We start from the raw sequence: 22,385 nt of genomic DNA on the forward strand, positions 1-22,385 counted from the left end.
TAATTATAAAGGGTTGTGTTTGTGTTATCATTGAATTTCCACAGTTTTGACCAACAGGTGTAGTCAGCTTGCAGTGATTCGTGTGCTTCGAGACAGTGAATCATTTTGGTAAGCAATTGATTCAATTGACTTGGAGTTACTAAAAGCTCCGCTTCTCCAATCACTACTTGCCAGTGCCTGAAGTCGAGTTTACGATATACTGATTTACGATATAGGGAGCGAAATAAAACTCTCCTTTTCAAGTGCAGATGTGCTTTATTCACAAACAGAATAGCTTTCATTGATGTTAGATGAAGCATTACAATGTTACATTCAATAATAAATCATTTTATATTACTTGGAAAAGTAGAACATTGATTTAAGTGTTTATATCGATTTAAACTCCTTAAATGTTTAAAAACACAAACCTTTCTTCAGTCAACTCACAACAGATGCAGGAACTCGTCGCAGCCTTATGGCGTCACAACGCCAGAACAACATAAAAGTCCTGCTCACACGATGCTTCAAAAGCACAAAAGTGCATACAAATTTACAAACATATAAACAAAACAATAAAATAGAATTCAAAGTTGATGGTGAAATACATATTTAATACACGTCCAATGATGTGTTGGAAATATTAAGAACTATTAATGAAAGAATGTGAGATTCTATAAAAGGCATAACTGTTTGGGTGCACAAACGATTTATACAAGCTATACATGTATTAAAATGCAAATAGTTTTTAAAAGAGTTCATACATGTGTCAGTAAAGAAGCACAAAAGTCAGTGTGTGTGTTTTTGTAATATTAAAAATGTGGACATATAAAGTTCATTTGAGTCAAAATACATAAAAAATAAAATGTCTAAAAATTATGGTCTTGCAAGAATCAGTAGAAGATAAGTAAAGGAAGAAACAATAAACAAGTATAAATGTGATTCATTCAATACCAAATAAGTATTGATATAAAAAAGTTAAAGTTAAAAATAAGTATTTTGTAGACTTTTAAATCAACAGTAAGCAAATTAAGTCTCCAATGTCAAGGGTCATTTGTGTAAGTTTCACAATTTACACCAGCCAAACTCCTCAGAAAGCTCTGCAGTTTTCCTAAAAATAACACATTTGAATTAATCTGAATTATTTTATAGGACATCTCGAGACCCATAAGAACATGATTTGATAGGTGAAGGCAAGCAGAGAGGAGAAAAAGAACAGGTGAGAGACAAGGAAAATGAAGAAGGGGGAGTGGAGACAGAAGATGTCCTGTCAGTCACAGAACAGCTTCATATTGTAATATCTTGGTCTTATTACGTTTTTGCTGCCACCACTTATAATTCTTTAAACCAGTATGGTCTGGCAAAAAACACACTAGCACACTCTCATACCAGAAAAAAATAGGTTTGTTTATTTTATATTTCTTTATTTAACCAGGTTAAAAAAACTCAATGAGATTAAAAATCTCTTTTAGAGTGACCTGGTCAAGAGGGCAGCAACAAATAGCCTAACATAAATATACAAATTTACAACATCAAACACAAGACAACACAATCAAGGATCACGCCAAGAGATAAAATACCTTGCCTTAAACTCATTCAATGATGGAAGCATGGTCAGCTTTAAATTATTTTGTAGATTATTCCAAGCAATTCGTTCCCATACTGCAAAAAAAAAAAAAGATCTGACCAAAAATATATTTTAAATATATGGAGTATACTTTGAAGATCAATGAAATATATTTTGGCAATAGTTTTAACTTTTAATACCAACATATATTTCAAAATGTATTTGAAAATACATTTTCAGTCTTACAGTAGCCTGCATTTAGGCTAAATGCAAATCTGGATGGAATAGCCTACTAAGGATCACCATTTAAAATGACATCAGCCACAACATTAAATGTTAATGATTTTTACATAAAAAAAAAATGGTCATAATTTAGAAATAGATTTTCTACCCTGACTTTAGCCCTCTGATTTGAAGGCTCTGTTTGAAGGGGCGTGTCTGCTGTGAGACTTCAGTGTAAACACCCACTGCTGTGATTGGCTGACATCTTTGCAATTGAAATAAGTATTACATGTGGAATCCTTTCGAATACTTTTACCACATTTTTACTATTACAGCTGTCGAGATTAACGAATCATGAAAAGTGTTGTTTATTACATTATATTTAGATCTATTCCTGTCACATGGAAAGTTGCAGTGATTAACATTGAGCAGATAACAGTCTGTTGATCGTGTGAATGCAGTGATCTCACTCTCACACAATGCTTTCACCATAACTAACAATGCAAACACAATGTAAATACAATAAGAGATTCATTGTGTAGTGTAGAAGCATCACTTTAAAGGGAGTTTTGGCAAGTGTCCAGATAAACTCGCACTGTGTGATCGACAGCTTCAGTCATTATAAAGAGAGCATTCTTTGAAGTAAAAATACTATAATTATTCATTATAAATTTAACTTTCATTACTGGTTTAAAAATAAAAAAAAACGCTACTTACAGTTTGCAGGGTCCTTGCTGATTACAGAACAATTTTTTCCTGATCTTTGAGCAAAGGTTTTTGGGCAAAGCCAGAATTGTATTGCGACTTGTTCTCAAAACAGTTGCTTGTCAAATGCACAGTACAAACATGCAAGTCAGCACGGTTCTGACTAGGACGTTTACTCACATTTTCTGTCCTGCGTGGCAAAATATGATGACAGTTGCGTTTTAAACCCGATTTTAAAGACGACGTGGACGCAATGAGTGATGCGATATTATGCAAATAACATGATAGTGCCAGAAAACTTTATTATATCTGCTCTCTCAAGTTTAGTCAAAGCCCAAAACATTCTACTCTGTGAGACCGTTCAAATGATATATGACACATGCTTATCTGAACTGTATGATGTTTTTGACATAGTTGTTATGAGCCGGAGTCATTTATTCATTTATTCCATTCTGTTGTCCTGTGTATATCTTGTGTATCTCTTCTCTGTGTATGTACCTGTGCATGTTTGTGTTACAGGTGGGCGGTGTCTTGTGATAATCTGTTGGAGGCTGCAGTTGGTTTTCCTCATCTGATCCAGATATAAGGACCGCCCCAAACACTCAACTTCCGTCATCATTGTGCCATCGTGTTATTGATCGTGTACCTCTTTGCCATTACTTTGTATCATTGTCATTTTGTTTAGTCTAGAGTGTCGTACCAGAGAGACTGATTGTGATTATTTGGAGTTTATGTTTTTGATTGTGATTTTGGACCTTTGATAATTCTTGTTTACTTGACCCACGCCTTTTTGACTATGATTCTGGATTCTGATTTTGCATTGTTTGCTATATATTTATCTCCTGTAAATATTCTTGAATATATTTTTGCCAAATTAAGGGATGTAGGGGGTTTGATGCCATTTTATTTTGTATATCTATCTTTTCACATTGTTTTTGGTTAGGGAGGTAGGTAAGTTTAAATTGTATTTTGTTTTCTTTATGTTTGTGTTAGGAATTGTAGAGGTTAAACAAAGAGATTGTTTTGTTTGTTATTTTGGCCTTGTCTGCACCTGACGCTAAACACTTATTAAGAAATAAAACTTATTTCTTTTTGGCATCTCTCTGGTAGTGAGACTCTTTCTTCCTTTTCCTGTTACGGCTGACCCCTAGACAGTCATAACATAGTACAAAAAATTATTTCATAGATTATCTATTTATCAGCAAATAACTCAGCACTACTTAGTTAATCAAATTGGCTACATTCATTGTGAAGTTCATACTCTAAGCTTTCAAATGACACCTATTTTGTGTTGGTCAAGGCAACAATTTTGAAAAATATTATTCATTTTTCATGTACGGCGGACACTTTGGGTTTAAAGGGTTAAAGAACAAGTTTCTTTTTGTAAAAGGTTTTCCTTGAAAAGTGTGCTTACAGTATCTTTATTCATAGTAAATGCTACTTTTTTGTTGTTCTCTAATGCATTGGAACTCATATTTGACAGTGTATCTTAACCCTTTGACGCGTACGATCACACCGGTGTGCTTAGAACGTTCAGTGCCTCACGTGATCAACTGCCAAATTCATATGTGCTTGCGCGCTTTGGCTGGCGCTAAACCAGAGACGGACGCGCGCAGCGCTTTCATATATCACATGCAGTGTTTTCAACCAAATAATGTTTATTTTAGGTTTCAGACATTTAAATACACATGAGTACTAACAGAACAGTATATTTAGAGTTTGTATAATACACAATGATGTATATAGAAGCGTAAATAACAACCCTTTCCATTATAATTAGACGACACATTTTGTTCATATCAGATACACATTGTGAGAGTAACTTTAAAGTTTACTCTATTCTTCCCCAGTTCACCGACTCACTTACTTTCATGTATTTCGGGAGAAGTTGATGAATTCACGTGTTGTAAATCCAACAGATCCGATTCTCTGTGCGGCGCAAACTATGGTGGCGCCCATCGCGCATATGGCATAAAGGTGTTTAAACAGCAAAACACATCCACTTGCACATATTTGACAATCGGAATATCAGATGTTTCATGCTATAGCTAACAAATTTGTGAATATTTTGAATAAAAAAGGACAAATTAAATAAAAGCAGGTCATCAGTCATACAGCGCTGTGTTATGTGACATGCAATGACGCGTCACCATGGAAACAATAAAGCGATATGTTCTAAATAATGGTCGCCTTAAAAAAAAACTCACGCTGGGGGGTCAGCCAGAATATTTTAAACTTACGTGTGAAGGGGTTAAGTGTCCAAATGCTTAAAAAAAACACACTGTACACATAACATTTACCCTTGCAGACTATGCAAGTAAAAGCTGTTTTTATTTTCTCCGTTTGGACATCAGTCAAGGTTTTGGCAGGTGTTTGACTGGGCAGCTCAGAAAGCTCTTTGATAGTTGAGATAACTTACTGAAGGCCTTGTGTGGCCAGCACCACCTCCTCTATCTTTTCGTAAACATCTTGTAGACTTGATGTCTCATCATCTTCAACTTGAACTGAAGTAATTTTTAAATAGATTAGTATAGAATTGTGCAGTTGAGAAATGTTCTCACAATTATTGATTCTGTACCTTCTCTTCCTCTTGCTGCCTTGAAACTGTGTGAAATTGTGCTCTGCAGTGGCAAAAACCTTGCGGGCATTCTGCTTCCAGTAGAGGGACCCTGGGTACATGGGGATGACATGACCCAAAGATTGCAATTTAATTCTTGATGTTTTAAACAGCTTAAAAATACAAACACAAATTGTAATATGCACCTTTAGCTCCTTCAGAATCAAGGATCTCATTACCCTGGGCATCGGTGAGAATTACAGGATCATAACTGCCAAGAACATCTTGAACCTTCCCAACAATGCCATGTACTGTAGCCTCACATTCCATGAAACGGACAACCATCATCCTGCTCGGCCTCAGTTTGCTGTTCACTAGATGAGCTATGTAAATGATTCTGGAAGACATAATGCACATTACAAATTAAAAAAAATCTCTCTCTTTCACACACACACACACACACACACACACACATTCACATTATACGTGTCATTTCCAGTCAAAAAGGTAGTTAATAGTTATTGTTTAAAAAAATAAATAAATAAGGCTCCATGGAGCAAAGATATGGGTTGTGACTGGCCTACTGACATTCAGTATCCAGTATTAAGAAAAGGATAAATATAGGAAAGTGTCTAAGAAACTCCAAACTATTAAAGCAGATTACAATATTTTATTCATCAATAGTGAAACAAATACTCCTGTATAATTTGGAGTGATAAACAAAAAATGATCAATTACTCTGTATAAACTGTCATAAGTTTAAGTAAAATCATTAAATATCCAGTAACCATTGAGTATTATAGATCCTAAAGAGAATAATAGGCTACCCCTTATAACTGTGTCAATTATAAAAAAAAGGAACATGGCTCTTAATCATAACTTTATTGAGAATCTCCCTAACCCACATAAATACAGTAATTATACACCTCTGAAATGAGCAAGTCATGGAGGCTCTCAGAGGTGGTCCGATAGTCGCTGCAGATGAACCAGCAGCAGCAGAGGGTGAAGTAGTGTGAGTAAAGGAGAAATGCTGAATGACTGCTGCTGGGGGTGTTCCTGATGAGAGAAGCCCTTTCTCCACTTCATCCCCATGGCCCTTATAATGTCCATGTGCAGTGATGCCTAGGGCGCTGAAGTAACCAGACTGTGTCGGAAAAATTGCTATACTCTAATCATCTGTCAAGTACAGAGTTTGCAATGAAATCTTAAAACACAACAGCAAGGTTAAGGTAAGCTGTTACCCCCACACCCCCCACCTTCTTTAGAGCTGCTTTATAGCTAAATAAACTGTTTCATACTTGATAAATTTGCCAACATCGACAGTTATTGAACTGAATTGAATCAATATCTAGCTGACGTTTGAGCTGAATAATGACACAATTGTGTCAAAAAGCTTGAATTTATCACATATTTAATGAAGTTTGCATCCTGTTTATTACTGTGAAGCTGTTTTGAAACGATCTGTACTGTATAAAGTGCTATAGAAGTAAAGGAGACTTGACAGATCTGTGACCGTGCTGGCGGTTAGCAAATAGGCTAACTAAATGTAGCATTCTGATTACTGCCACTGGCTTATTTTTTTATGTTTTTTGTAATCTAATAACTCCAGATTTATACTCACCTGAAAAATTCTACCTCTCAGCACTCATATCATCGCCCTTCAATGTTACCCTTTTGCTCCCTTTAAAGCAGGGGTGTCTAAACTCAGTCCTGGAGGGCCACTGTCCTGTAGAGTTTAGCTCCAACTAGCCTCAACACACCTGCCTGTAAGTTTCATTATGCCTGGTAAGGCATTGATTAGATGGTTCATGTGTGTTTAATTGGGGTTGGAGCTAAACTTTGCAGGACAGTGGCCCTCCAGGAGCAGGAGTGTGGACCCCTGCTTTGAAACCCTAAACCAAATTTTCTGAGATTTTAACAGAGTTGTTGTGTTGAACAGCATATAAGTCAATGTTACCATCCGTTAGTTTTGAATGTAGGAGAAAACTAGTTCATTTTAAACCTTTTTGCGCTATTTTCAACTTTCGGGTTTATATTCGTCTTTGTGTCATACTATAGTACGGTGATGACTCATTGGTGTCTCATAATTATTCATGAGACTGTGTGTCTTTATATGAGAAGACGCATTGCTTAATTTATGACAGCACGGGCTTAATTATTCATGACAGCATGCGTTGATTTCCTCTGACAGGCACTTCAAACAGTGAGATTGCATACAATAAACGAGAGATGCATTAATGGATCAAAAACGAGTGTTTGTTTTTGCTTTGTAAGAGTTTCTGCGTCACACAAGTTCTCTTTAATATGTGTCTTCGACACAAACACGATTCATCCACACTGTGAGTGTAAAAAGTCTTTACGGCTCTTTAACCAATCAAACAGCTTATAAAAACGCTGCAAAATAAGTCTGAAAAGTTCTCAAAGATGCAACAGCGTGTTCATATATGTATTTGATGCAGAGAACAAAATGCGAATGGCTGTGCATTTATTTGTGCATTAATGAATGAACATCTAAAGGTATGTTAAAAGATACAGAACAACTTGCCGAAATTCATATCATGGTAATAAATAAAGCTAGTAAACAAACAAGCGTAACGTAACATTTACCTCAGAACAAACATATTCAGTGACCATAAACTCGTAGTCAGCTAGAAAAATCAACTCTAGAGAGGAGCATTTAGCTAAATATATGCACCATATTACATATTAATAATAATTCTTAATGTTCTTTAATAGCCTATATAATGCATGTTTGAAAAAATCCATCAAGTTGACAGCCAACTGTCACAGACACGCCAGGCTCTACACTCTCACAGACACAGCGCACGTCATCACCAGAATATTAATCACTCACACCTGCAGCTCATCAGCACCCTCATCACCAGCAGCACAAAAGGCTCACGTTCTCACTCAGTCACTGTCCGGTCTCGTTTGCACATGGTACTCACCACTCTGCTTACCTCAAGGACTCCTCCGAAGATACTTACTGTCTCCTGTGTGTTCCCTCAACTCCTCGTTGTCTCCTCATCTCCCGTGAGTTCATCTATGTCTGCTCAAGCTCCAAGTCTGTCATCCGTCTGCCAATCCTGCAAAACCAAGACAAGTATCAGTTCCTCATCAATACCTGCCAACGCATTAACCTGTCTTCACTCACCTGCACTCTGTCAGCATTCTGGTTGCTCAATAAACTTTAATACCTGTATTCCTGTGTCGCTGTCCCCTTCTGTATACGTAACACCAACATTTGTTTATTTTTTTAAAAAATGAATTGGAGTAGAAATAATTTTAAAGTTAGTAGGCCTATTATAACTTTATTATTATAAAAATTTCCTTTAGTGTAATTTAAGTTTGTACAAATTGGTTCATTTTAACCTTCAATATTAATGTAGTACCAACTGATTCCCATGTATATTATACAGCATTAGTTGAGAGATTTTTTTTTTTTTTTCTTGAGAAAATTTGCCATGTAGGCTACTGTAGCCTATCTGATTTACAGTATATCCAAAATAACTGATATTGAGTCGAACTGCAAGCTTGTGAATCGAAATGCATAACTATGATGACAGACTGACAGGAAATGGTACAAAACAGAGTCCAAACAGGGTGATATTGTGACATACTGATAAGCCTCACCTTTCCATTGTTAATAACAGTTGCAACTTGCACTCTTAAATGTGCATTGAAAATTGACAGCTGATAAAACCTATGCTCCAGGGACCATATTCATATAACATCTAAGGCTAAATGTAGATCTTAACTGGCTGAGTTAGATGGTGATTGACACTAAAGAGTAGAAAATCATCCGGTCTCTCCAGCTGTAAATGTCATTGGCTGTTAAAGTCTTGCGCTGTTTATAATAAATTGACATGTTGATAACACACACATAAGCAGTTTGCTCTCAATTACATGTACCTTAGATCAGATGCATACTAAATGCATTAGTGAGTGTGGTGGTGCATATGGGGTGTCGCTCTGGGACAGGTGAGTATGAGGCTGAGAGGGAAAAATCACAGTATACTCACTACAAAAATGTAGACTACAGACCCCGCGACCCCCCCGGAACACGCTTGCTGGGGCCCCCTCTCTGAGATTTGCTTAGGGCCCCCAATAACCTAAACACACCCCTGACTGTACCGAAACCTTGACCCTAAAACCATGATTAAAACTGAACTGTGAGTAATCTGAACCATTTCACCCCTACTCTACACAACGATTACTGTAAGGACATTTAAAATACATACCTCTTGTGAATTTCTTCTTTTTGTTTGCATTCCTTTTCTTGGTTTTATCCTTCTTTTTGATGGATTTTCGGGGTGCAGGGGATGAGGAGGACTGAGATGAGAATGAGGGTGATGATACACAGGAGTACGACGAATCAACTTTGCAGTGTTTTTTTTTTTTTTTTCCTCTGCACTTTTCCTCTTCTCTTTGTCTTTTTTCACCTTTCTATATGAAGGTCATCGTCCATACTGGAAGACTGTTATACAGCATCATCAAATTTGGATTTGTAGGAAGCTCCCATCATGTCTTCCTTTGCTGACAAGGCTGATAAGGAATACAAACCAAATCATGTTAAGATTACATTTAATTTCTTCCACATTTACCAGCTTTGATGTCATTGTTAAATGTAAATATTCAGCTACCTTTGTTAATGAACACCACAAGATCTAACTTTTAAAAAACAACAACAACAGATAGGCCTCAGCCCTTTTATGCCAGGGTATGTTATAATGTAGACTCTGTAAATTTTCCACAGTAAAAAGTCAATTAATATCACTTTTTATAAATATTTGTGTAATGATGAACACTTATATGAGATGAAGATTCCTTGTAGAACACATTACTAAGTATAATGTATAACTGGTTGTAAGGTGTAGTTGCTTTAGAGATACAGCAATTTACCATTGGTCAGACTGCTACGTAGGAAATCTCTTTCACTTTCGATGTCCATTTATCCTCAAGGAACTTAATTTTAGCTTTTAAAAAATATTTTCTTCCATCATTTTTTTTTTTTTTTTTGTAGGGACACCTGCTGTGTTGGTGCTGTTGAAGATGCTCCTGATAGATTATATAAAAAAACACTGTAAACACTGTTGCACTTTAATGCTCTATCTATCTAAATATCTATCTGTCCTGCTACTATATACAGTCATGTGAAAAAGTTAGGACACCCTATTGAATTCCATGGTTTTCTGTATCAGGGCATAATAAAAAAAAATCACCTGGTCCCTGGCAGGTCTTAAAATTTGAAAAATAAAACCTCAGATAAACATCAACACATGACATATTACACCGTAGCAAAAATAAAGCCAAAATGGAAAAGCCATGCGTGACAAACTTAGGACACCCATACTGTTGGAATTAAGAGGGTAAGTAACAGTCAGCACTCCTAATCAAATGTCTTTGATTAACTGATCACCAGCAAGTGTGATCACCTCTATAAAAGCTGAAGTTCTGGCAGTTTGAGCATCTGGAGACTTCAGGTGTGTGTTAACACAATGCCAAGGAGGAAAGACATCAGCAGTGATCTTAGAGAAGCAATTGTTGCTGCCTATCAATCTGGGAGGGGTTATACAGCCATTTCTAAACAATTTGATGTCTATCATTCTACAGTAAGGAAGATTGTTGACAAGTGGAAGACGTTAAAAACAGACACTAATCTTCCCAGGAGTGAATGTCCCAGCAAATTCAGCCCAAGATCAGACTGTGTAATGCTCAGATATACTGCAGACAACCCAAGAACTACACCTCAGACTCTACAGGCCTCAGTTAACATGTTAAATGATAAAGTTCATGACTGTACAATTAGAAAAACTTGGGTCAAGTATGGCATGTTTGGAAGGGTTGCCAGGAGAAAGCCTCTTCTCGCTAAAAAAAACATGGCAGCGTGGCTTAGGTTTGCAAAGTTGCATCTGAACAAACAATAAGACTTCTAGAACAATGTCCTTTGGACAGATGAGACCAAAGTGGAGATGTTTGGCCATAATGCACAGCTCCACGTTTGGTGAAAAACAAAAACAGCATATCAGCACAAACACCTCATACTCATACTTATATGTTGCCTCTTGGGCAGATTATTCAAAAGTATGGTCTGGGTTATCATTGTTTTGCAGATGATACCCAGATTTACATTAGTACTCAACCTGATGTTACATCAGCACTTTCAACTTTATCTGCTTGTTTACTGGAAATACAGGTCTGGATGAAACAGAACTTCCTACAGTTAAACTGTTCAAAAACTGAATTTCTTCTGATTGGCACCTCAACTGCTGTAAATAGATGTAATAATTTTAAACTTACAGTGGATGAGTGCCAGATTCTCCCTTCTGTACAGGTGCGGAATATGGGTGTGATTTTTGATGCACAGCTGATTTTTAACACTCATTTTAAGAATGTTACTAAAGTAGCTTTTTATCATCTTCGGAATATTGCACGTACAGTATAAGACCATTTCTTTCTATGCCTGATGCAGAAAGGCTTATTCACGCCTTTATAACATCTAGGCTTGATTATAGTAATTCTCTTTTTGCAGGGTTACCTGCAAGTTTCATTAAGAGGCTGCAATATGTGCAAAATTAAACTGCTCGTGTTTTAACTTACACACCATCCCGCAGTCATATCACTCCTGTGCTTTCTCAACTACACTGGCTTCCAGTTCAATCACGCATTGATTCTAAAGTTCTTATCTTAACCTATAAAGCAGTACATGGGCTGGCCCCAAATTATATTTGTAATTTGGTCACAGTGTCCACACCATCTCAGTCTCTCCGCTCTGCTGGTTCTCTTACTCTGTACCAGCCTCGTTGTAAACTCGAAACTATGGGTGGGAGGTATTTCTCTTGTATTACTCCCAGGTTGTGGAATTCTCTGCCTTTTCCTATTAGGAATGCTCCATCTTTTGATTCTTTAAGAATTTACTCAAAACATATCTTTTTAGTGAAGCTTTTAAGTTATAATTTTACAGTTGTTGTTGTTGTGTTATTATTGTGATTGTCATTATGGAGTAGTGTTGTTTCTTTTATTGTTTTTTTTTTTTTTTTTATTGTTGTAGTGCCTTGAGTGTAAGAAAGGCGCAATACGAATAAAATTTATTATTATAATAATTATTATCATTATTATACCAAAAGTCAAGCATGCTGGTGGAGGGGTGATGATTTTGGGCTTGTTTTGTAGCCATGGGCCTTGGGCACCTCACAGTCACTGAGTCGACCATGAACTCTGTATACCAAAGTATTCTAGAGTCAAATGTGAGGCCATCTGTCCGATAGCTAAAGCTTGGCCAAAATTGGGTCATGCAACAGGACAATGATCCAAAGATCACCAGCAAATGGCTGAAAGAATGGCTGAAAAAGAAAAGAATCAAGGTGTTGCAATGGCCCAGTCCCAGACCACATCCCGACTGAAATGCTGTGGCAAGAGCTGTGCATTAACAAATGCTCACAAACCTCAATAAACTGAAGCAACGTTGTAAAGAAGAGCGGGCCAAAATTCCTATATGGTGTCCTAACTTTGTCACCCATGGCTTTTCCATCTTTGCTTTATTTTTGCTAAATAAATAATGACATGGAGTGATATGTCATGTGTTGTTGTTCATCTGAGGTTTTTTTTTCCAAATTTTAAGACCTGCCAAGCACTAGATGACTTTTTTATTATGTTCTGATATGGAAAACCATGGAATTAAAATAGGGTGTACTAACTTTTTCACATGATTGTATAAAATGTCATGAGCAATGAGCTTATACGGAGTGCAGGTAAGTGATGGCAGATAAGACAGGTGGCAGATATGGATACTGGAGTGATACTTGTCTTTTCTTTTGCAGATATCGCAGGCAGATGCTGGTGGGATGCAGGTGTGCGTGATTAGAACTCGGGTGAAGACGTGCGCTGTGGTTGGGTGATGGTAGAGCCTGGCGTGTCTGTGACATTACCCGACGTCGTGGTGGTTGGCCTCTGCCACGAGGTGTGGGTCTCTCTCGATGAGTGGCATGGAAAGTGTCGAGCAGGCTTGGATTGAGTATATCATGTCTGGGGACCCATGAGCGTTCCTGGGGACCGTAGCCCTCCCAGTCCACGAGGTATTCCATGAAACCACCACGGCGCCGGGAGTCCAAGATGTTGCGCACCTGATAAGCAGCACCGTCGTCCAGAATGAGAAGAAGGGGGGGTTCTTCGGCTGCGCCAGGCTCTGTGGGAACAGAAACAGACGGGTGGTGAGGTTTCAACAAAGACACGTGGAAAGTGGGGTGAATTCTATACTCAGGTGGGAGCTGGAGCTGGTAGGTGACGGGGTTGATCTGCCGGACGATGAATCTGGGACTCAGTTTCTTGCAGGGCAGGCGCAGTCTGATGTCCCTCGTGGACAGCCAGACCTTCTGCCCCGGTTGGTATGTTGGAGCATTGGAGCGCCGAAGGTCAGCTGTCATTCTGCGCCTGCATAGGGCCCGTTGTAGCTGGTGGTGTGCGACCCTCCCAGACCCTCTCGCTCTCTCGGAACCAGTAGTCGACCGCTGGTACGTCCGAAGGCTCCCCTGACCAGGGGAACAGTGGGGGTTGGTAGCCGAGTACGCACTGAAAAGGGGTGAGACCAGTGGTAGGCTGTCGCAGAGAGTTCTGGGCGTACTCGGTCCAACCCAGAAACTGGTTCCAAGAGTCCTGGTGGCCGTGACAGAAGGTACGAAGGAAGCGGCCAACCTCTTGAATCTTCCGCTCCGTCTGCACGTTCGTCTGTGGATGGTATCCTGAGGAGAGGCTGACGGTCACGCCTAGGAGCGAGAAGAAGGCTTTCCATACCCTGGAGACGAATTGCGGTCCTCTATCCGATACAATGTCCTCAGGAATTCCATAATATCTGAATATATTATTGAACATATGTTCAGTAGTCTCCATGGCCGTGGGCAGTCCCCTTAAAGGAATCAGATGACATGACTTAGAAAATCTTTAAATAACCACCAGAATGCAGGTGCAATTATCTGAGGATGGAAGGTCGGTGATAAAATCTACTCCTAGGTGTGACCAGGGTCGGTTAGGAACTTGCAGAGGATGGAGATTTCCGGAGGGAAGATGCCGTGGACTCTTCTAGATGGCGCATTCCTTGCATCCCTGCACGTACATCCGATATCCGATGCCATGTTCGGCCACCAAAAGCATTCTTTTAGCAACGAGAGGGTTTCATTGACCCCAGGGTGGCCAGTGCCCAGTGACGTGTGAGATGCGTGGATAAGGGGAGTGCTCCGTGTCCAGGTGATGTAGAGCAAACCTGGTGGGCAACCCGGCGGAGTGTTGGTGGAGGCATTGGACTCGGGCAGGGTCTCTTCGGACCAGACAATGGGATTGACGAAGAGTTTCCTGGACAGGATTGGTTCAGGAGTTTTGGAGACTTTCTTCGGGACTGTGGATACGGGATAAGGCGTCTGCCTTTACATTCTTTGACCCAGGGCGATAGGAGATGGTAAAATCAAAACGGGTGAAAAACAGGGCCCATCGTGCTTGGCGTGGGTTTAGTCGTTTTGCGTCTCGAAGATATTCCAGGTTCTTGTGATCAGTTAGAACAACAAATGGGTGTTTGGCTCCTTCGAGCCAATGCCTCCACTCCTCAAGGGCCAGCTTGATGGCGAGAAGCGCCCTGTTGCCGATGTCATTGTTGATCTCCGCCGGGTTGAGTTTGTGGGAGAAGAAGGCGCATGGGTTTGCGCTACTTGGGTTCCCATTGCTGCTGTGACAAGAATGCTCCCACTCCGGTGGTCGAGGCCTCGACCTCCACGACGAAGGGCTTTTCTGGATCGGGATGAACCAGGAGGGGAGCGGTGGTAAAAGCTTCTTTCAGGGTCTCGAAGGCTTGGGTCGCGGCTGGGTTCCAGGACAGAGACTTGGGCTTACTGCGCAGAAGGTTGGTGAGTGGAGTGGAAATGATACTGTAACCTTGAATGAATCTTCAATAGAAATTTGTGAATCATAAGAATCTCTGGAGCTCTGAATTGAAGAGCATATTCGTTAACAGTCATTGATTCTTGTTTCAACTGATATAACTGCTCACCGATTGAAGAATCCCAGGCAGGTCTTCCGAAAACTTCTTTGAAGTGAGCGATGAAACTGGAGAGAGACTGGGTTATGGGATTTTTCTGGGACCAAAGAGGTTCAGCCCAGTGAAGCGCCTTGCCATTCAACTGAGAAATTACGAACGCTACCTTAGCATGGTCGTTGGGGTACAGGTGCGATTGCATCTCCAGGACCAGCGAACATTGCAGGAGGAATCCGTTGCAATCCTCCGCCGATCCAGAGAAGGGCGCCGGTTTAGCCATGGGACTGGCGACGGCAGGTGGTGAAGGAGAGACGGCAGTGTTTGAGGAAGTGCTCGCTGGTGAAGATGTGGGTGGATTCGTGGAGAGTGCTCGGCGTAATGCGTCCACGAGCTCTTGAAATGGATCCGGGGTGCTCATACTGGTGTTCAGCGGTGTTGGTCCGGTCTTCTGTTGCATGCATCTACTGAGAAATACTATTTACAGGCTCATAATGTGAATAATCAACCCTCTACAATGTGAGTAAATTACTTGCATATAAATTTTTGGTGACACTTTATAATAATGTTCAGTTGTAAGTAATTATTTATAAAACATTCATAAACGATTAATAAGTGATATGCTAACATTTTATGTATGTTTTGTTAATTCAGTTACAAGAATGTGGACGAATAAAACTTCCTAAAGACCACGTCTTTGTTCTCTTCACTTTAGACCTGATGCCTTTGAGGCTTTTAGTAGACCACAGCTACTGAAAGAGCTTACATTTGGCAATGGATATAAGTGTATGCTTTAACCAAATGCCTGTCGTGGGCCTGACGAGGGCAGCCTATAACACATCTTGATTAAGACAGACTGCCTCAAAGCTTGTATGTGTTACTTGTATGCGTTACTAGATTACCGTTGCACCAAAACATACAGATGAAAAAGTATCAGGGCTAAATTGGAGAGAACAAAGACACAGTTCTTTGGGAAGTTTTATTCATCCACATTCATCACAACTTCCCATTTTTTTCTCCTCTTATCGCTAGTAAAGCAGTGAAGATTAATCCCTCTTCTCTTGTGGCCCATCGACTGAAAATTGACCCTTCGCCAGGAGTTTGATTGACAGGCGATCTAACCAATCATAACACCGAATTCACCATTTTGTCTGACAAAGCAGTCAGGGGAGTTAGCAGATTAACGTAGGTAGACTTGAACTTGAAAAATCGTGTGTACTGACGTCTTTCCGCGATTGAAACAACATTCCTTCTGATGTTCATTCATGTTTAATTGATGCTATAAATGAATTAGTAGGAAGAGATGATCGGTTCATGAGCTGTTTGAACTGAGGCACTACAGCGATCTGTCACCACACATTAAAGAGCCACAAAACGGTATTTATTGTTTAAATTTCTTTAAAAATGACAACATTTGAAATTTGAGACTTTGTTTCATATCAAAAGTAACCTGCTCTGTCTTGTCTGTCGTCGAGTTGTCAGTGTCCTCTTTGCTCCCCGATGTATTTTTCACTGCGTGAGAACATGATGTGTGGCAAGAGATTGGCATGGCTTGTCTGACGTAGCAACAGTAACTGAAGGGGGCGGGTCTTTGCGAAAGGTCAGTTGGCATCGTATATTATATTCCGAGTTGTGTTGAGGTAAAATAGCAGCAGGGCAGCGTCAGTTGCAACCATTTGACGTCCCCCCCCATTGTCCAAATATGTCATGGATTTTTTAAATAACGTAAATCTTTCATGGGATTTCTACTACATATTTCAGTAAGAGACATAATTTACGTTATATTAAGCCATACAAGTCTTAATACTAGGGGTTCCCCTTAAAGGTGACAGCAGAATAAAATTTATTTCAACAATGCAGTAACAAAATAACATATTTTCTATACAATGTAACAACTTATTACAAATTTTGTATAACATTTATACAAAAAAAAAAATAAATAAATGAATAATAATAATAATAATGATAATAATAATAATAATAAATAAACAAATAACTGCAAGGTGGTCCACCAGTAATTATTCTGTGTGGTTTCCCCTGAGCCTCCAGACATTCTCCTTCTAGGTTCTCCAGGCCCGCTCAGTGTGTTGGGTATGAGCTCCTGTCTGGGCATCAACAAATGCCACACTGTGGTTCACTGTATAATGCCTGTAAACGAGCATGTATGTAAGCCCTCCACTCATCACTGATGATGATGGACCCTCTCTTGGCATGGTGAGCAATAAGTCCAATCAGTTCCCTTCTGGTCCTCCTTTCAACTAAGTGGAAAACTGGTTTTGCAGATTTGTGTCCTTGGTATTTCACCCCCAGCATGCCAAACACCCACTTCCTCCTTTTCCATCCACCATCCATTCTACCTTGCCCATACTGAAAAAGAAAGAAAAAAAATGTCCAAAGAAAGAAAGGAATTTTAAACAGATTTGAAATGAATTTAAATAGATCATGATTAAAACCCTGTGTAATTATGGTGGATAGCTCAACACTTAACTCCCTCGGGTCATGCCGGTTACCACCTCGGTTTTTTTCTTACCAGTGTGAAAGAGACTCAAAATACTCCGTCAATGTTGCACATACAATTAAGAGTTATAAACCATTTTAATCTGTGGAATATCTTCTTTTATTTGTGTACACTCAGAGTAAAAACAAAATATTGTTCTTTTTGCAAAATAAAGAAAACTAACATGATGCGTGATCTGTCGTCTCCCTCTGAATGAAGTCCAATCTGATAGTTCTCAGAAAATGAACTGTAACTTAGTGAATACTAATCACAAAAAAATTAGACTTATGTCTAAAGAAACGTTGAAATGTCAGGTTTTAAATCGTGTAAGTCAAATCGAAAACAAAAATTCTCTGTTTATGTAATCTGTATGAAAAGAGACACATGTCAGAAGTCCGTGATTCAGCTCATTATCCGCTATTGCGGCCACACCCACGGAGCTAGCGCTATTCAGACGCAAATTCTGAGGCAAAACATGTATACATCGTCTCAATCGTGTATTTATTGTCTTGAAAAGTGTTTATCTGTATGTTAAAGCCATGGTTAGAGACCTCTGGAAGACATGCCGTTAGTTCCTGGAATGTCCTGTTCTTCTTTAGATTAATTTGTGGACTAAATGTGCACAGAGCGCCCTCCGGCTGCAAGTATGAATTGAAAACACAGTATCCAGCGTTCATAGTGATGTAGCGAATCTGTACAGGTATTTAATTAATTTATGGGTGAAATATATGAATATAATAAATCATAAAGCTTTATGATTAATTATAATACATATACCGACCCGAGAGGGAATTATACATATATTGTGAATTAATTACAACGAATTATAATCAATTACATATATGATTAGTTCTGGCTTGATAATAATTTAGAGAAACTAGTTTGTCCAGCAAACCGTTAGCTCTTCATAGCCGATTATAAAAGGAAGGTTTTTCTCTGGCCACGAGAAAGACTTCCTATTCTAGCATCAATGCGTAAAGCAAGGATACTGGATCGAAACGTTAAAGTGACCTGGGTTTGTTGCATGAGCAAAAAAAACAATCGAGCATGAATATAATGTATTTAATATATGAAACTACGGATACAGAGACTATACTACTAGACATACACAAACAATACACATATATAGAAAACGAAAGTAAAGTCAAGAAAACAGAGGTGATCAAAGGAATGGCAACTTACGAACAGTTAAAACCTTTGAGAGCCACCAAGGAAACTAAGCTTACACATCGAGCTTAAAACGCTTTGGAAAGAATGGTTCTATACTTGCATAGGTTCAGGTGCTGTGGTCGTTTCGTGTTTCTGCAGGAGTTTCGTTGCGTGCGGCTGAAGCGATTGGTCCTTTTTCGAGAAGGTGTTCTTCGGCGTGATTTTCAAACAAGGGTTTAACTTAAGAGTAAGATAACCGGAAAATAAAGAAAAAGAGTCCGTCTCCTAGGCGATGAAGAGTGAAGACTTAGGGCGACGGATGAAGAGGGTTTGACAAAGAAACTTGTTGCCAAAAGATGGTCGTCCCGAAGAGAGGGGGCGCGTGATGGAAGCGCGGTCGCCGAGACGTCCGGGAGAGACGGGTGTGAAATGGCGAGAGACAATCGAGAGACAAATGAGAGATGCGTGTCATTGTGTTTTAAGGACAACAGGCCAGAACGCCTCCTGGGATACATCAGCCAATGATGAGGGTGCGATTTTGGCGGGCAAACTCTTTCTTTGTCTCCATTTATGACCAAATTTGCATGGTTTATGAAGTGTCCGATCTGAGTACATTTTCTTCAAAGTACCATTAAAAATAGAAGAATGCATTTTACAGTCATGTGACATACATTTTCAATTAGAGCATAACGAAAGCTTTACAATGAGACCAAACTTGTCAGATGGCAAAGACATAAAAGGGGAGATACAGTTTATACTTGAGTTTTATCGTTTAGAAGAAAACTAATACAACTACAGTCATAGCTAAGCTTATATACTAGGGATAAATACATGCACCTTTAAATACAGCGACGGGTACACTTTGGCACAGTCATATTTGGAGGATAAATGTACATTCACAATCTCCATGCGTGTTTGTGAGTGTCTGTATGTGTGTGTGTATTGGGGTTGTGGACAGTGTCTGCGACCACATCACCTTTAGTCCCACCAGGGTGACTCTTTGAAGTCTCTGGAGCTGGTGAGAATATGTTCTGTTTTTCTTTACTGGGGTAACAAAGGTGCCAATGGGGCAATTGGTCCCGGACTTGCCGGAGCCGATTCGTGATTTACATGCACAGTTCAGGAGGCTAAAAGCATTCTGAAATTTCCAAAGTTGATTGACTACGCCGGATCTATCCAGACGCTACAGTGATGACAATAAATATTAAATAAATATTACTCCTCTGTATAGAAAATTGACATAAACATATGTGAATCCATCAGTATTTCTCCAAATGTGCATGCTTTTAAGCTAAAAGCCTATATGAAATGCCATAGAGGTAACATGACTGTTCAGACACTTTGCATCACAGAAATACATTATATTTTTAAAGTATATAATAACATACCTTTATTTAAAATTGTAATAATATTTCAAAGGATTGGTGTTGTTTCTGTATGTTTGATATACAGCATGATGAGCTTGAGACATGATCACAGAGGGGTTTTTTCACATAGCCTACCTGACTGAAAGAGCTCATTATTATGCAGGTCATTAGCTGATTATGTGGATCTTTTGTCTTCTGAGGTGTGAATCGCAGCATTATTCATGAAGATTCACCCTCCGCGCATACTGTGTTTCTTGACAAAAAGTGTGTTAGAAAATGTAAATCTCTCTATTGTTTTAAATGAACGAGTAGGCAGGATTTTTTGTTTTTTCAATAACCACGCATAAACGTTATTCCTCCAGAAATACAAACATGTACGTACATGTTGTTTATATATTATGGTAGCCAAGTTCGTGCTGAATACAGTGTAATGACACTTTTGCCATTAATATCTTTATGAACAACTGAAAAAAGCACAAATGTCAGGGCATGTCAAAACTTCTCCAGGGCCCCAAAACAGCCTCAGACTCCAGAGGGTTAAAGTCTAAAAGACATCTGGCTTTTTTAGCTGTTCTCCCTAAGCACTGGAAGAGTCTCCCTCTTCACCTTAGGTCCACCCTCACCATTGGCATATTTTTAATCCACTCAGAAGCCCACTGCTGTTGTTTTTAAATGGGCTTCATCATACATAATCGACTTGGCTATCACGAGATTGTAATTCGCTATCAGAAGTGAGTTCTGAGGTCAGGAACGCCTGCACCCACGAGGAACGTTACAGGGTGAGTACTCCCAAAACAACCTTCATTACAACTTCAGTTTGTTTTTGCACAAAAAAAGCCTCACAATTTGTCTTGGCATTGTTTTTGTCAACATGTTTTGGCGATGCTCATTGTGTCTTGGGCCATGCAAAAACAGCCATGTTGGCCCTGACTGACAAGAGGTGGAAGAGGTGTCTGGTAGTTGCATGCATTATTCCATGCATTATTTCTTTACCAAACCTCTTTCGAATTATTAAAGGCATCGTAGGGAACAGATAGACACCAAACACAATATGAAATGGTTAAATCATCGTCCATGCATTTGTTTATCTGTTAACAGGACTGTCCCATGACCTGTTGTTTTAACAGTCAGTAACCATTAACATAAACTGTGCTTTGCATGAAGATGGAGTGGATGTGATGCAGTTTCGATCAAATTAAGGCCTCCAAACATAGGTATGAATGGATTTAGATAGATCTCTGTGGCCTCTCTTTATTTCAGTCACTGCTGATCCATCCAGGGGGTCCTGAAGGAATTTTTATGGCAGTCCTTGCCTAAATCTTAGGAATGAGTTTGGTGGTTAGAGTCAATGTGTCATCCAATGAGAAGTCCTCTCCTTGGTTTTGGTGGGTGCAGAAGGTTCCCCTTCCTGCTCTGGAAGAGGTGTCTGGTAGTTGTCCTAACATCTTATCTGACGTTGCTGAACATTTGTTTATGTTCATTCACCAATGATCCAATCACAGTGTGGCACATCTTCTTACACACCAGCAGTTAGAGAGGGGCCCTGTCGTAAACTGGTCCCTGGAATGCCATCTTAACTGTTGTTCACAACAACTGTCCACTATACTAACGAGGAGCTGCAGAGGCCGGCCGTCGCTCCCGTTCAAAAAACTGCACGAGGACCAGCAAGCGACCAGCTGATGAAAAGCGTGCTGGCAGGAGTTTGCGTCCTAGATTACCCTCGGTGAGCAGAGCGGTGTAGTAGAGGGAGCACGCAGGCCCAAGGGGGCGGAGGTACAGCTCGAGTTTCTCTTCATAATCGCATAAATCTTTCGCCTTTTACTAAAGATTTCCGTGGAGGGGAACGTTTGCGAGGGTTCTGTATTTTTGGGGGCTCTGCTTACGGCAGAGCCGCACAAGAGCGTTAAAAGCAGAGTGAGCACGTTTGCGCTTGTCCCCCGTGGTCGGGCCGTCTGCCAACGCGGAGCGGAAGGAGATTGTCCGTATTTGCCGCCTTTGCCGGAGCGGCAGTTTGACCCAGTGGCTTCGCAGAACGGTTCGCCGTTTCAAGACTCTGGTGACGCCTGCTATTCAGAATGGTGCAAATGCAACAAAGTCTCAGCCAAATTGTGCATACAAACTCCTTTTACAAACCAGCTGCACATGTTTTTTTGTTGGAAGTGTCATCTGTTAAATGCACTTGTCAAATCATATCATAATATTAAACATGAAGTGGCTGAATAAAATGTGTTATTATGTGGTAGAGCTTGGGCAGGTCAGGTCAAAAAAAAAAGGTCACGTGTTCTTTTCTGCGCCGGGTCCAAACAAAGAGCGTTTCATTTCCTTCGCTG

General features: G+C 39.7%; 1 protein-coding gene and 1 non-coding gene across 8 annotated transcripts in view; one reads left to right on the forward strand and one right to left on the reverse strand.

The window, feature by feature from the left end:
• Positions 1-22,385, reverse strand: part of LOC127510625 (gastrula zinc finger protein XlCGF7.1-like) — a 237,907-nt gene that overhangs the window by 146,675 nt on the left and 68,847 nt on the right. The window contains exon 1 of one of the 7 annotated variants that reach the window (XM_051890428.1): positions 408-488. The exons of 4 other annotated variants lie outside the window; for them this stretch is intronic. The gene's annotated coding sequence lies outside the window, so the exon portion shown is untranslated. Of the gene's footprint in view, positions 1-407; positions 490-22,385 lie in introns of those variants that run through there. 2 more of the 7 variants (XM_051890431.1, XM_051890433.1) reach the window with 2 other exon arrangements.
• On the forward strand, positions 21,833-21,947 carry LOC127511598 (U5 spliceosomal RNA). The gene has a single exon (XR_007930101.1). It is a non-coding gene; the product is annotated as a U5 spliceosomal RNA (small nuclear RNA).

Source organism: Ctenopharyngodon idella, chromosome 4, assembly GCF_019924925.1.
Source record: "Ctenopharyngodon idella isolate HZGC_01 chromosome 4, HZGC01, whole genome shotgun sequence".
In the NCBI taxonomy this organism is placed as follows: domain Eukaryota; kingdom Metazoa; phylum Chordata; class Actinopteri; order Cypriniformes; family Xenocyprididae; genus Ctenopharyngodon; species Ctenopharyngodon idella.